Source organism: Chiloscyllium punctatum, chromosome 45, assembly GCF_047496795.1.
Source record: "Chiloscyllium punctatum isolate Juve2018m chromosome 45, sChiPun1.3, whole genome shotgun sequence".
Lineage (NCBI taxonomy): Eukaryota > Metazoa > Chordata > Chondrichthyes > Orectolobiformes > Hemiscylliidae > Chiloscyllium > Chiloscyllium punctatum.
This window is the reverse complement of record NC_092783.1, coordinates 57942051-57954395: the sequence shown is the minus strand read 5'-3', so window position 1 is coordinate 57954395 and position 12345 is coordinate 57942051. Positions and strand designations below refer to the sequence as shown.

Genomic DNA, 12345 nt, shown 5'->3' with positions numbered 1-12345 from the left:
GGAAATTCAGTGAAATGGAAACCATCCTGTGAATTCAAAACAGCCAGCTTGAAAATAAATACGGCACATGGGGTCAAATAGAGACAAAAATATCCAAGCTGATTTTATATTTATCTTTCAACATTCTCCAAAACTTGTTCAGTTTTTAAGAAGAGAAAATGCAGAGACCAATGCAAAATTAAGTTGGAGCTTAACGTGTAATGTCTGTTATTGCCTTAATAAATATTTTAGCAAGTGTTTATGTCAGTATTTTCTTGCCTTGTTTGGACATGTTGGAACAATTTTCTTGCAAAAACAAATGATTTATTTTCTCTAATTTGTGTTTAATGTTCCTTTCCTTTCAGCCTTGCTGCAGGCTATCCATTGGGTCCCAGTGGAAAGGTTTTAATAAAGGCTGGTTCATATTTCTGACTTTTAAATCTTCTGCCTCCGAGAGGCAGGTACTTTATCTTCCTCTTGTATAACCCACTTTTACAGGATCAAAACTCCTTTGCAGGGGAAAGTGAAATTAGAGGAGGAATGTGTGTTTCAACACCAGCTTTCACTGTCTCGTGATAACCAAAATCATTTACCTCATGGTTCTTTCATGGGATGTGAGTGCCATTGGCGAGACCAGTATTGGTTGCTCATTCTAATTGCCCGGAATTGAATGGTTTGTGGAGTTATTGCTGAGGGCAATGAACAGTCAACCACACTGCTGTGGGTCTGGAGTGACATGTAAGCCAGACCAGATCAGGACGGCAGGCCCTAAGGAGCCTTATTGAATTCAATGGGTTTTGACAACAGGATAACTTCATGGCACCATCACTGTCACTAGCTTTATACTGCAGATATAGTTATTGAATTTAAATTCCACCAACTGTCATGCAAAAGGCCTCCACAGATGCTGGTCATCAACTCACCATTTACTTACAAATTCATTGTACTTAACACTAGCTCAGCTAATTCAGACCAGCTATCAGAGTGAAGAGAAGATTTCCCTATTCCTCGGATGCTGCCTGCCTGACTGGCTGTGCTTTTCCAGCACCACTTTAATCTAGACTCTGATTTCCAGCATCCGCAGTCCTTACTTTTGCCTAGAACCTCTGACACTCCCATTCCAGAGGAGATTTCAAAAGATATATTTAAAAGGGATGAATTTAGAGGTCTGAGGATGTAGGGCAAGAGATTGGGATTAGTCGGTTAGTTCTTTCGGGAGCTGGTACATAAGTTCATAAGATATATAGGAGCAGAATTAGGCCATTTGGCCCATTGAGTCTGCTCTGCCATTCAGTCATGGCTGATATGCTCTTCACGCCTGTTTTCCTGCCTCCTCCCCATAACCCTGCAACCCATTACCAATGAAAAATCTCTCTAACTTCTCCTTAAATTTACTCACCAGTCCCAGCATCCACTGCACTTTGGGGTAGTGAATCCCACAGATTCACAACCCTTTGGGAGAAATAGTTTCTCCTCAACTCTGTTTTAAATTTGTTCCCCCTTATCCTGAGACATGATGGGTCGAATAGCCGCCTTCTGCACTGTAGGATTCTAGAAATGTCAGGTGGAGCAAATGACTGCAGATGCTGGAACTCATACTGAGAACAACAAATGTTGGAGTACACAGCCTTTGTCAGGCAGCATCCGTGGAGAGAGAGAAAGCTAACGTTTCGGGGCTAGATGACTCTTCATCAGAGTTGAGGTGATATGGAAAGGACACCATATATGCAACGGCGGGGGAACGCTGGAGTGCTGGGGGGAGAAAGATTGCTGCTAGTGCAGATTAAGCGATCAGAATATGATTCTAACTCTGCCTTTGTCTCCGCTGAGTTTCTCCAGCGATTTTCTGTCAACGCTTCCTTAAATTTCTCCCTCTCTGGGATCCTCCCAATTTTCCTAATCTTTCAGTTCAGGGATTCACCACCTCTGAGCCCACAGCCCAATAGTGGGAGGAGGGTTGGTTCGGAATGATGGGCAGGAGTTGGACCGTCCCCCACCACCCCCACCCCACCCCCCAGCCCCTGGGCAGGGATTCTGTGAGATTTCACAGCTTGTGCCTGATAGGGTAGCGTCAGCCGTGAGCAAGCAGCCTCACAACTGTGTGGACCAGAGAGAGAGGGAGAGAGTATGTGTGTGTATGTCCAGGGCAGTCTGTCCTCAGTCTGAAGCTGCAGAACTTTCAGGTACGGAGCTATTTAAACAGATCTCTCCCGGTTACAGAGATAGCATTCGCTTCGTGAAACGGACATTAATCCCTGACTGAAAGCAATGGAGAATGTATTTGCGGGGTTATTGACCCTGGGATGGGGAAGTTTTTGATTAAAACTGCGAGAGGTCTCTTGTTGGAGGGTGGGAATATTTGAAGGAGGGGGGCGGCTGTGTTTCCCCACCAGCCCAGTCTCTATCCCCCACACCCCCACCTCTCTATCTCTCATTCCCCCTTCTCTCCCACACACCTCTCTCTCCTTCAAGTACCTCTCTCCCCCACAACCCCGTTCCCCCACTTTATCATCTCACCCCCCTCTATCCCCACCCCCTCCCCCATTCTCCCTCTGTCAACCCCACCCTCCTCTCTATCCCCCACTCTACCCATTCCCTCTTCTGCCCCTTTATTACCCTTGCCCCCTCTATCCCCACTCCTCCCTCCATTCCTCCCTCTGTCAATCCCACCCTTCTCTCTATCCCTCACTCTCCCCCACAATCCCCCCGCCCCTTTATTATCCCTTCTCCTCTCTATCCCCTACTCTCCCTCATCACCATTGCCCCCCCACCACCACCACCAGCCCCCTCTCTCTGTCTCTCCCCCAGACCCTCCCTCTCTCCAAACAATATCGGTCCCAGTCCCAGTCTGCAGCCATCCCCCAGGAGCTGGGTCTCTGCAAAGTTCGCAGCTGCTTGTACGGGGCAGGAGGGGGTGATGGTCGTGTCCGTGTTTGGGGTTTCCCAAGGGTGGGCTTTAATCAGGAGAGTGGGGTATATACCCTCGGAGTCTACAGCCCAGGCACCCCTGTATTGCTCTCGTTGCAGAGTGAGGGTCACGACAGAGACAGCTCTCATCTCTCTAGTTCTGTTTAAAAAAGAAATACTTTTGAATAGACCCATTCAAAAATATTACTGCACTATGTACAGATGTGGGACGTGAACCCAGATCTCCTGTCTCAGAGGCAGAGACACTACCACTGTATACAGCTATATTGTCAGCTTAAAGCAACAGTCAGCTACCAACGGGAGTCAATTATTGTAGATTTATGCACAAGATTGTTTGTTCCCTCTCCCCAATCAGAATCTTGTTCACACGGTTTGATGCCAATGCTGTCACGTCGCATCGGGAAACAGTGCAGCATTCCCTCAGCATCACGCTGGGAGGCTCTGCTTCAACTCTCTTCTCAAGTGGCTGGAGTGGCATTTGAATGAGCTGAACCACCCACTCGAGCAGCAGAGGGTTAATAACCTGGTTTAGTGGTGAACCTCTGAACCGTGGCCTAAAAACTGGGAGTGGTTCAGTGATCTGCTGTCACTGCCTTGAAATGGAACAGGAGGTGGATGAGACTGGGATGCTCCAGTCCATAGGGGTCTAGCGCATACTTGCACTCAATATTGAGATGCGTTTCTCAGTGTCAACAGTCACCGTTGTTTAATGTGTTGCGAGAACTTGTTCACTTATGATTGTAGGGAAGTATTGCTGTAATTGTACAAGGTACTGGTGACATCACATCTGGAATACTGCATAGAGAGTGGATCCCCTTCCTTGAGGAAGAGTATAATTGCATTGGAGGCAGTTCAGCCAAGGTTCACTAGATTAATTCCAGAGATGGAAGTTTTATCTAATGAAGAGCGATTGAGCAGTTGAAGGCCTGTACTCTGTACATTTTATAAGAATGGGAGGAGGTCTTATTGAAGTATGTGGGACGCTCAAGGGGATTGACAAAGTAGGCGTAGAGTGGATGTTTCTTCGTGGGACAAGAGATCATAGATTTTAGGATAAGGGGATAATGGGTTTAATATAGATGAGGAGAAATTATTTCTCTCAAAGGGTTTGCGACTATGTGGAATTCACTAACCCAGAGTACAGTGGGTGCTGGGACATTGAGTATTTTTAAAGAGTAGATAGATTTTTAGTAAGTAATGTGTTGAAGGTTATGGAGAGTGGGCAGGCAAGTGAAACTGAGGCTGAGATGATGATCGTATTTGAAATAACTCCATGAAGACTGATATCCTATCATCAAATCACCCTGTATTTATACATAGAGAGGACTTGACACCAATCCAGCTCCCGCAGAGCCAGCTCTCTTTGTGCAAAGCCCCTGACCTGCCTGATTATATCTGTCAGTCAGGGCTCCTTGATTGAGCCAGATTAACAGCCCCAATCAGGGAATTCATTCTATGAGGTTCACTTGGCTGACCTCGTTATAATCACTACAGTATAAAATAGCAGAGCAAACTTGAGGTGCTGAATTGCCATCTCCTAGTTCTTATGATTGGCTTACACCTCTGTGCAATGATATAGTTGTCAATATTCTGCCCTCTATTGAGTGAGATGACAATTCTTGGCTGAGTGTCTGGCTTCTGGCGGCTTTTCACTCTTCACCCATACTCCATGAACAACAGTAAGGTTAAACAGATTATTTGACCATCTAAGAGACCACACCTGAGCTAAAGTCTGCCTTCATTTGACCTCCAAGTACATGTATTTTCTGGGGCAGAGGACGTTAGATAATTATTAGAATCATAGAATCCCTACAGTGTGGAAACAGGCCCTTTGGCCCAACAAGTCCACACCAATCCTCAAAAGAGTAACCCACCCAAACCCATTCCCCTACCCTATTATCCTACACTTTTCACTTTCAGGAATGAAGGGCTCCTGCCCAAAATGTTGATTTTCCTGCTCCTCAGATGCTGCCTGACCTGCTGTGCTTTTCCAGCACCACTCTAATTTTGACTCTGAGCTCCAGCATCTGCAGTCCTCACTTTTGCCTTGCTATTTAGCATGGCCAATTCACCTAACCTGTACATCTTTGGATTGTGGGAGGAAACCGGAGCACCTGGAGGAAACCCACACAGACACGTGGAGAATGTGCAAACACCAGACAGTCGCCTGAGGTTGGAATCGTAACTAGGTCCCTGGCGCTGTGGGGCAGCAGTGCTAACCACAGAGCCTCCTTGCCAGTAATATTTAAGTGTCCCTCCATCCCCACCTAGCCAGTGTAAAAGCTAATCATTCTAGAACTGCTTCCTTAGTTATGCTCACCAGGCTGAACATAGATTGGTTGTTGATGTGCCTTTTATACTGCCGCACGAGGGAGTTTATTTTGATCATCATAGAACTGAACTCAAAGATAATTCCTCCTCCGTTAATGTGCTGATTCAGACACACTCCTCCTGCCCAACAAGCCTACCATTCAGCCAGTGTATGGCATAGAAGCAGAGAGTGTCAGCAAGGAAAACTGGATTGAGAGAATTGCTAACTTTTAATGAGATATCATTTGAGTCATACAGCAGCAGAATTAAACAAGTCGTCCTCTTTTCTGAAGTGTGACCTGTAACTGTCATCCTATTGGAACTTATTACATTGGTTTAATTGATGGTAGGAAGCTGGCTCATTTCCTACCTTCTGTAAGCAGAGCATATCAGATGAGTGACACAAATTTGCTTCTCCCTCAGTAGGGACTGTAGAATGGAAACAGAAATTTGCAAGAGTTCCTGTATTCTAATCTGGAAGATGCTACACTTTTAAAAGTCTTTTTTTTGCAATGTTAGCAGGAACCGTAGAGAGACAGATCATAGGATCCCTACAGAGTGGAAGCAAGCCATTCTGCCCATTGAGTCCACACTGATCGTCTGAACAGCATTCCACTCCCCACTCTATTCCTGTAACCCTGCATTTCCCATACGCAATCCACCTAGCCTGCACATCTCTGGACACTATGAGCAATTAAGCATGGCCATCTACCTAACCTGCACATTTTTAGACTGTGGGAGCACAACAGAGAAAACCCACACAGATACAGGGAGACTGTACAAACTCCACACAGTCACCCAAGGGTAGGATTGAACCCAGGTCCCTGGTGCTGTGAGGCAGTAGTGCTAACCACTGAGCTACCATGTCAGCCTATAGAAGTATAAGCCCTCCCTAATACTTAATGATATGGAGGTGTCAGTGTTGGACTGGGGTGGACAAAGTTAAAAATCACACAGCACCAGGATACAGTCCAACAGCTTGATTTGGAAGCACTAGCTTTCAGAGTGCTGCTCCTTCGTCAGGTGGTTGTGAACACATAATTTATAGCAAAGGATTACAGTGACATGCAACTGAAATGGTATATTGAATAAACCCAGATTGTTAAGTCTTTCATCTTTTAGAATGGCTTACGGGCTTTGGTTCACTAATATGTAAACCCCAGAACTTCTTTTAAATTAACTCATTGAGATAACTTTAGGTTTTACAACAAAAGGTGACATCTCAGCTCGGACAATGCATTAAAGGTGTGAGGTCATTCTGTCTGTATCCCAATCTTGAGTCAGACTGGTTCTATTTCCAAAGTGGAATTTACAAAATATTATTATGGATTGACTGCCTGCATTGACTGCCAGCAGATTGTTGTTTTTGAGCAATATGGAATATATCAGCAAATATAATTCTGCAAATACAAATTCACCCTATAGACTTATATGTGTGCATGTGTGAATGAGAGAGAGAGCGAGAGAAAAGAGAGTGAATGTATACATGTGAGTGTGTGAGTATGAGTGCATGTGAGAGAGTGTGTGTTTGCGTGTATGAAAGCTTAGTAAAGTGTGTGTGTGGGCGTGATGGAGTATAAGCCTGTGAGAGGGTTTGTGCATGGGTGTGAGTGTGCAGGGTATTTGTGTGTGAGAGAGCGTGTGTATGAGAGAGGATCTGCGTGAGTGTGTGAGTATGTAAGAGTGTGTGTGTATGTATCGTGCAGTGGAGTCACCTATAGTGTGACATGAATCCAAGATCTTATGTACTTATACTCCACAACCACCTGATGAAGGAGCAGTGCTCTGAAAGCTAGTGCTTCCAAATAAACCTGTTGGACTATAACCTGGTGTTGTGTGATTTTTAACCGAATACTTAACCATTCTGGAGGTGGACTCAACATTATGCTGTTTGGTTTGATAATGGAAGAAAGAAATGCCTTTATATAATTACTGTTACAATTACTGAATAACACAAAGGGCTTTAAAATACTTTTGAAGCTTAGCCACTGTTCTAAGGTAGGAAACGTAGCACACAATTTGTGCACACCAAGCTATCACAAATAGCAACATGACACTGACCAGATAATCTGTAATTTATCAATGTTGATTATGGGACAAATTTTGTTCAGAACACCAACCAGATCTCTTTCTTTTCTTCAAAACAGTGGAATAAAATCTTATATCTGACCGAGAGGGCAGATATGGGAATCTGTTTAATATTTCATCCTTAAAACAACAACCTCTCCAACATTGTAGTACACCCTCAGTACTGCTGTGGAGGGTCTGCATGGATTATGTACTCATGTTTTTCGTGTGGGATGATAGACTGACTACATTCAAAGGGGAGAGTGTCATATAAGTAAAACCAATAACTGCAGATGCTGGAAACCAGATTCTGGATTAGTGGTGCTGGAAGAGCACAGCAGTTCAGACAGCATCCAAATAGCTTCGAAATCGATGTTTCGGGCAAAAGCCCTTCATCAGGAATAAAGGCAGTGAGCCTGAAGCGTGGAGAGATAAGCTAGAGGAAGGTGGGGATGGGAAGAAAGTAGCATAGAGTGCAATGGGTGAGTGGGGGAGGGGATGAAGGTGATAGGTCAGGGAGGAGAGGGTGGAGTGGATAGGTGGAAAAGGAGATAGGCAGGTAGGACAAGTCCGGACAAGTTTTGGGGACAGTGCTGAGCTGGAAGTTTAGAACTAGGGTGAGATGGGGGAAGGAGAAATGAGGAAACTGTTGAAGTCCACATTGATGCCCTGGGGTTGAAGTGTTCCGAGGCGGAAGATGAGGCGTTCTTCTTCCAGGCATCTGGTGGTGAGGGAGTGGCGGTGAAGGAGGCCCAGGACCTCCATGTCCTCGGCAGAGTGGGAGGGGGAGTTGAAATGTTGGGCCACGGGGCAGTGTGGTTGATTGGTGCGGGTGTCCCGGAGATGTTCCCTAAAGCGCTCTGCTAGGAGGCGCCCAGTCTCCCCAATGTAGAGGAGACCGCATCGGGAGCAACGGATACAATAAATGATATTAGTGGATGTGCAAGTAAAATTTGATGGATATGGAAGGCTCCTTTAGGGCCTTGGATAGAGGTGAGGGAGGAGGTGTGGGCACAGGTTTTACAGTTCCTGCGGTGGCAGGGGAAAGTGCCAGGATTGGAGGGTGGGTTGTTTGGGGGCGTGGACCTGACCAGGTAGTTGCGGAGGGAACGGTCTTTGCGGAAGGCGGAAAGGGGTAGGGAGGGAAATATATCCCTTGTAGTGGGGTCTTTTTGAAAGTGGCGGAAATGTTGGCGGATGATTTGGTTTATGCGAAGGTTGGTAGGGTGGAAGGTGAGCACCAGGGGCGTTCTGTTCTTGTTACGGTTGGAGGGGTGGGGTCTGAGGATGGAGGTGCGGGATGTAGACGAGATGCATTGGAGGGTATCTTTAACCACGTGGGAAGGGAAATTGCGGTCTCTAAAGAAGGAGGCCATCTGGTGTGTTCTGTGGTGGAACTGGTCCTCCTGGGAGCAGATACGGCGGAGGCGGAGGAATTGGGAATACGGGATGGCATTTTTGCAAGAGGTAGGGTGGGAAGAGGTGTAATCCAGGTAGCTGTGGAAGTCGGTGGGTTTGTAAAAAATGGCCTCCTTGTTTAGAGACCGCAATTTCCCTTCCCACGTGGTTAAAGATGCCCTCCAACGCATCTCGTCTACATCCCGCACCTCCGCCCTCAGACCCCACCCCTCCAACCGTAACAAGGACAGAATGCCCCTGGTGCTCACCTTCCACCCTACCAACCTTCGCATAAACCAAATCATCCGCCAACATTTCCGCCACCTACAAACAGACCCCACTACAAGGGATATATTTCCCTCCCCACCCCTTTCCGCCTTCCGCAAAAACCGTTCCCTCCATGACTACCTGGTCAGGTCCACACCCCCCTACAACCCACACTCCCGTCCTGGCACTTTCCCCTGCCACCGCAGGAACTGTAAAACCTGCGCCCACACCTCCTCCCTCACCTCTATTCAAGGCCCTAAAGGAGCCTTCCACATCCATCAAAGTTTGACTTTCACATCCACTAATATCATTTATTGTATCCGTTGCTCCCGATGCGGACTCCTCTACATTGGGGAGACTGGGCGCCTCCTAGCAGAGCGCTTTAGGGAACATCTCTGAGACACCCGCACCAATCAACCACACCGCCCCGTGGCCCAACATTTCAACTCCCCCTCCCACTCTGCCAAGGACATGGAGGTCCTGGGCCTCCTTCACCGCCGCTCCCTCACCACCAGACGCCTGGAAGAAGAACGCCTCATCTTCCGCCTCGGAACACTTCAACCCCAGGGCATCAATGTGGACTTCAACAGTTTCCTCATTTCCCCTTCCCCCACCTCACCCGAGTTCTAAACTTCCAGCTCAGCACTGTCTCCTTGACTTGTCCGGACTTGTCCTACCTGCCTATCTTCTTTTCCACCTATCCACTCCACCCTCTCCTCCTTGACCTATCACCTTCATCCCCTCCCCCACTCACCCATTGTACTCTATGCTACTTTCTCCCCACCCCCACCCTCCTCCAGCTTATCTCCCCACGCTTCAGGCTCACTGCCTTTATTCCTGATTAAGGGCTTTTACTTGAAACGTCGATTTTGAAGCTATTTGGATGCTGCCTGAACTGCTGTGCTCTTCCAGCACCACTAATCCAGAGAGTGTCATATAGACATCTGAAGTTTGCAAAGAACATTTTCCTCAGTAAAAATAAGGAAGGAAAGTTGAGAGGTTTCAACAACGTCTTTACTGAGTGTTATTGTGCTGTTGTGTGGATCCATTAACTGACCTCACAGCACCTGCCAGAAACAGCATGAGTGACTTCACGGCCCAGTTCTGCTTCACTGCTAATGTCCTGTCAGTCACATTACTAAGGTCTGTTGATGTTAAGGTTAAGACAGACAGTTACATAGGAACGGGAATAGACCATTCAGTCCTTTGAGCATGGTCTTCCATTTAATGAGATCATGGCTGATCTGTGATCTAATTCCGTTTACCTTCCTTCGGCTTATTTTGTAATTGTCTTTGTGGATATAGAAATTTGGACCAGCTAGGTTGCAAGGTGACAGCTTTCAGACTGGACAAGTTAGTAAACTCTCTCCACTAAGAAAAACAGTGTATGTTGATTCTCAGTTTGCCAGCCTGCTTGAACTTTATTAACTGATATCAGTTCATACTGGGACTAAAATTGTAACTAAAGAAGATGTTGCATGGACGAGGCTTGTATTTCCTTCAGCACTGAAGAACAAGGGTTGATAGAAATCAAAATGTTTACGTTCATTAAAGCCTTTCATACAGAAAGAAACTATTTCTTCCAATGGAGGAGTCCACAACATGGGGGTATAGTAAAAATTAGAACAAGTATTCTGGGGTGATGTCTGGAAACTTATCTTCATGTAAGTGGAAGTGGAAATTCAAAAAGCAATTGAGGTTCTGAGGCCAACTGAAAATTTCAAAACTACAATTGATAGGTATTTACATTTTAGGTCCAGTGACCCTCCTTCAGTACCTTCCGATGAAGTGTCACGGACACAAATAGTTAACTGTATCTCTCTCTTCAGATGCGGCCAGACCTGCTGAGGCTCTCCAGCAATTTTTGACTCAGTTTCCCCATTATCAGCATTCACAGCTCTATGTTTTTTTATTGACAGTTGATTGTTACGGAAGGGTATTGAGGTCATGGAAATAAGGAGGCTAGATGAACAGGCCCAATGAGCTGATTGGCCTGCATTTGAGTCAACCCATTAATAAAAACCTTCAGCAGAAATTAACAATGTTCAATGGTTTCTGGAAATCTTATCCTCGTTAAATTATGGTCTATAATGTGTATAGGTAAAAGGCCCTTTGAAACCAGTTCTCTATAATTGGGTTAAATCCACATTCAGTGACCAAACACTGAATTCAGTTTGGCTTCAGAGCTCTGTGTCCCTTGACAACTTCCATGATGTATTTATCCTCCCGTTATCCTTAGGGGAGTTTCCCAAATTGAGCCAATGTGCATTTATACAGCACCTTTTACATAGAACAAATATGGTGCTTCACAGGAGTATTAAAAATATTTGACATTTGGAGATACTAGAACAGGATCAAAATCTTGGTCAAAATGGCAAGTGCTTTAAAAGTGGACAGGGACCTTGCTCATTGACAGGATATGAGGATTGTGGAAAGGCCAATTTGGTCTGTTCCCAATTGCTCTTGAGAAGATAGTGGTAAACCGGCTGCTTGAAGACCACTGAGTGAATTTACAAGGTCATTTCAGTTTGAACCACATTGGCTGTCAGACTGGAACCATCTAAATGCCAGATCTGTGTAACGGTGTTAGTGAACCAGGTGCATTTTTACAGCAAATAAAGTAGCTTTATTGTTATTGCTCTGAATAATAACTTGTCATTCCAAGTTTACTTTATTGCCTGAATCTACATTCCACAGCTGGTGGTGAAATTCATTTTCAGACCATTGACCGAGGTGACCAGTCCAGTAATAGAACCACGATGCGACTGTGCCCAATGGAACTTATGATATGGAGGTGCTGGGGTTGGACTGGGGTGGTCAAGGTCAAAGATCACACGACACCAGGTTGTAGTCCGACAGATTTATTTGAAATCCCAAGCTTTCAGAGCTCAGTGTCGTTTGACACCTGACTTTTGTCGATCTCAGTCCAACAACCTACTGCTCTGAGAGCTTGTGATTTCAAATATACTTGTTGGATGGTGTGGTGTGATTTCTGGCATTAGAACTTAATGACACCACAATTGCCGAGTTAGGTAACTCATTTAAAAATCACACAACACCAGGTTATAGTCCAACAGGTTTAGTTGGGCGGCACGGTGGCACAGTGGTTAGCACTGCTGCCTCACAGTGCCAGAGACCCGGGTTCAATTCCCGCCTCAGGCGACTCTCTGTGTGGAGTTTGCACATTCTCCCCGTGTCTGCGTGGGTTTCCTCCGGGTGCTCCGGTTTCCTCCCACAGTCCAAAGATGTGCAGGTCAGGTGAATTGGCCATGGTAAATTGCCCGTAGTGTTAGGTAAGGGGTAAATGTAGGGGTATGGGTGGGTTGCGCTTCTGCGGGGCAGTGTGGACTTGTTGGGCCGAAGGGCCTGTTTCCACACTGTAAGTAATCTAATTGG

The 12345-nt window shown here is 46.0% G+C and overlaps 1 protein-coding gene across 3 annotated transcripts in view; it reads left to right on the top strand.

Annotated features, from left to right (window-relative positions):
* The first annotated feature begins 2049 nt into the window (after positions 1-2049).
* Positions 2050-12345, top strand: part of klhdc8a (kelch domain containing 8A) — a 49061-nt gene continuing 38765 nt past the window's right edge. For 2 of the 3 annotated variants that reach the window (XM_072563866.1, XM_072563868.1), the window contains exon 1: positions 2050-2162. The gene's annotated coding sequence lies outside the window, so the exon portion shown is untranslated. The remainder of the gene's footprint in view (positions 2163-12345) is intronic. The other variant, XM_072563867.1, reaches the window with a different exon arrangement.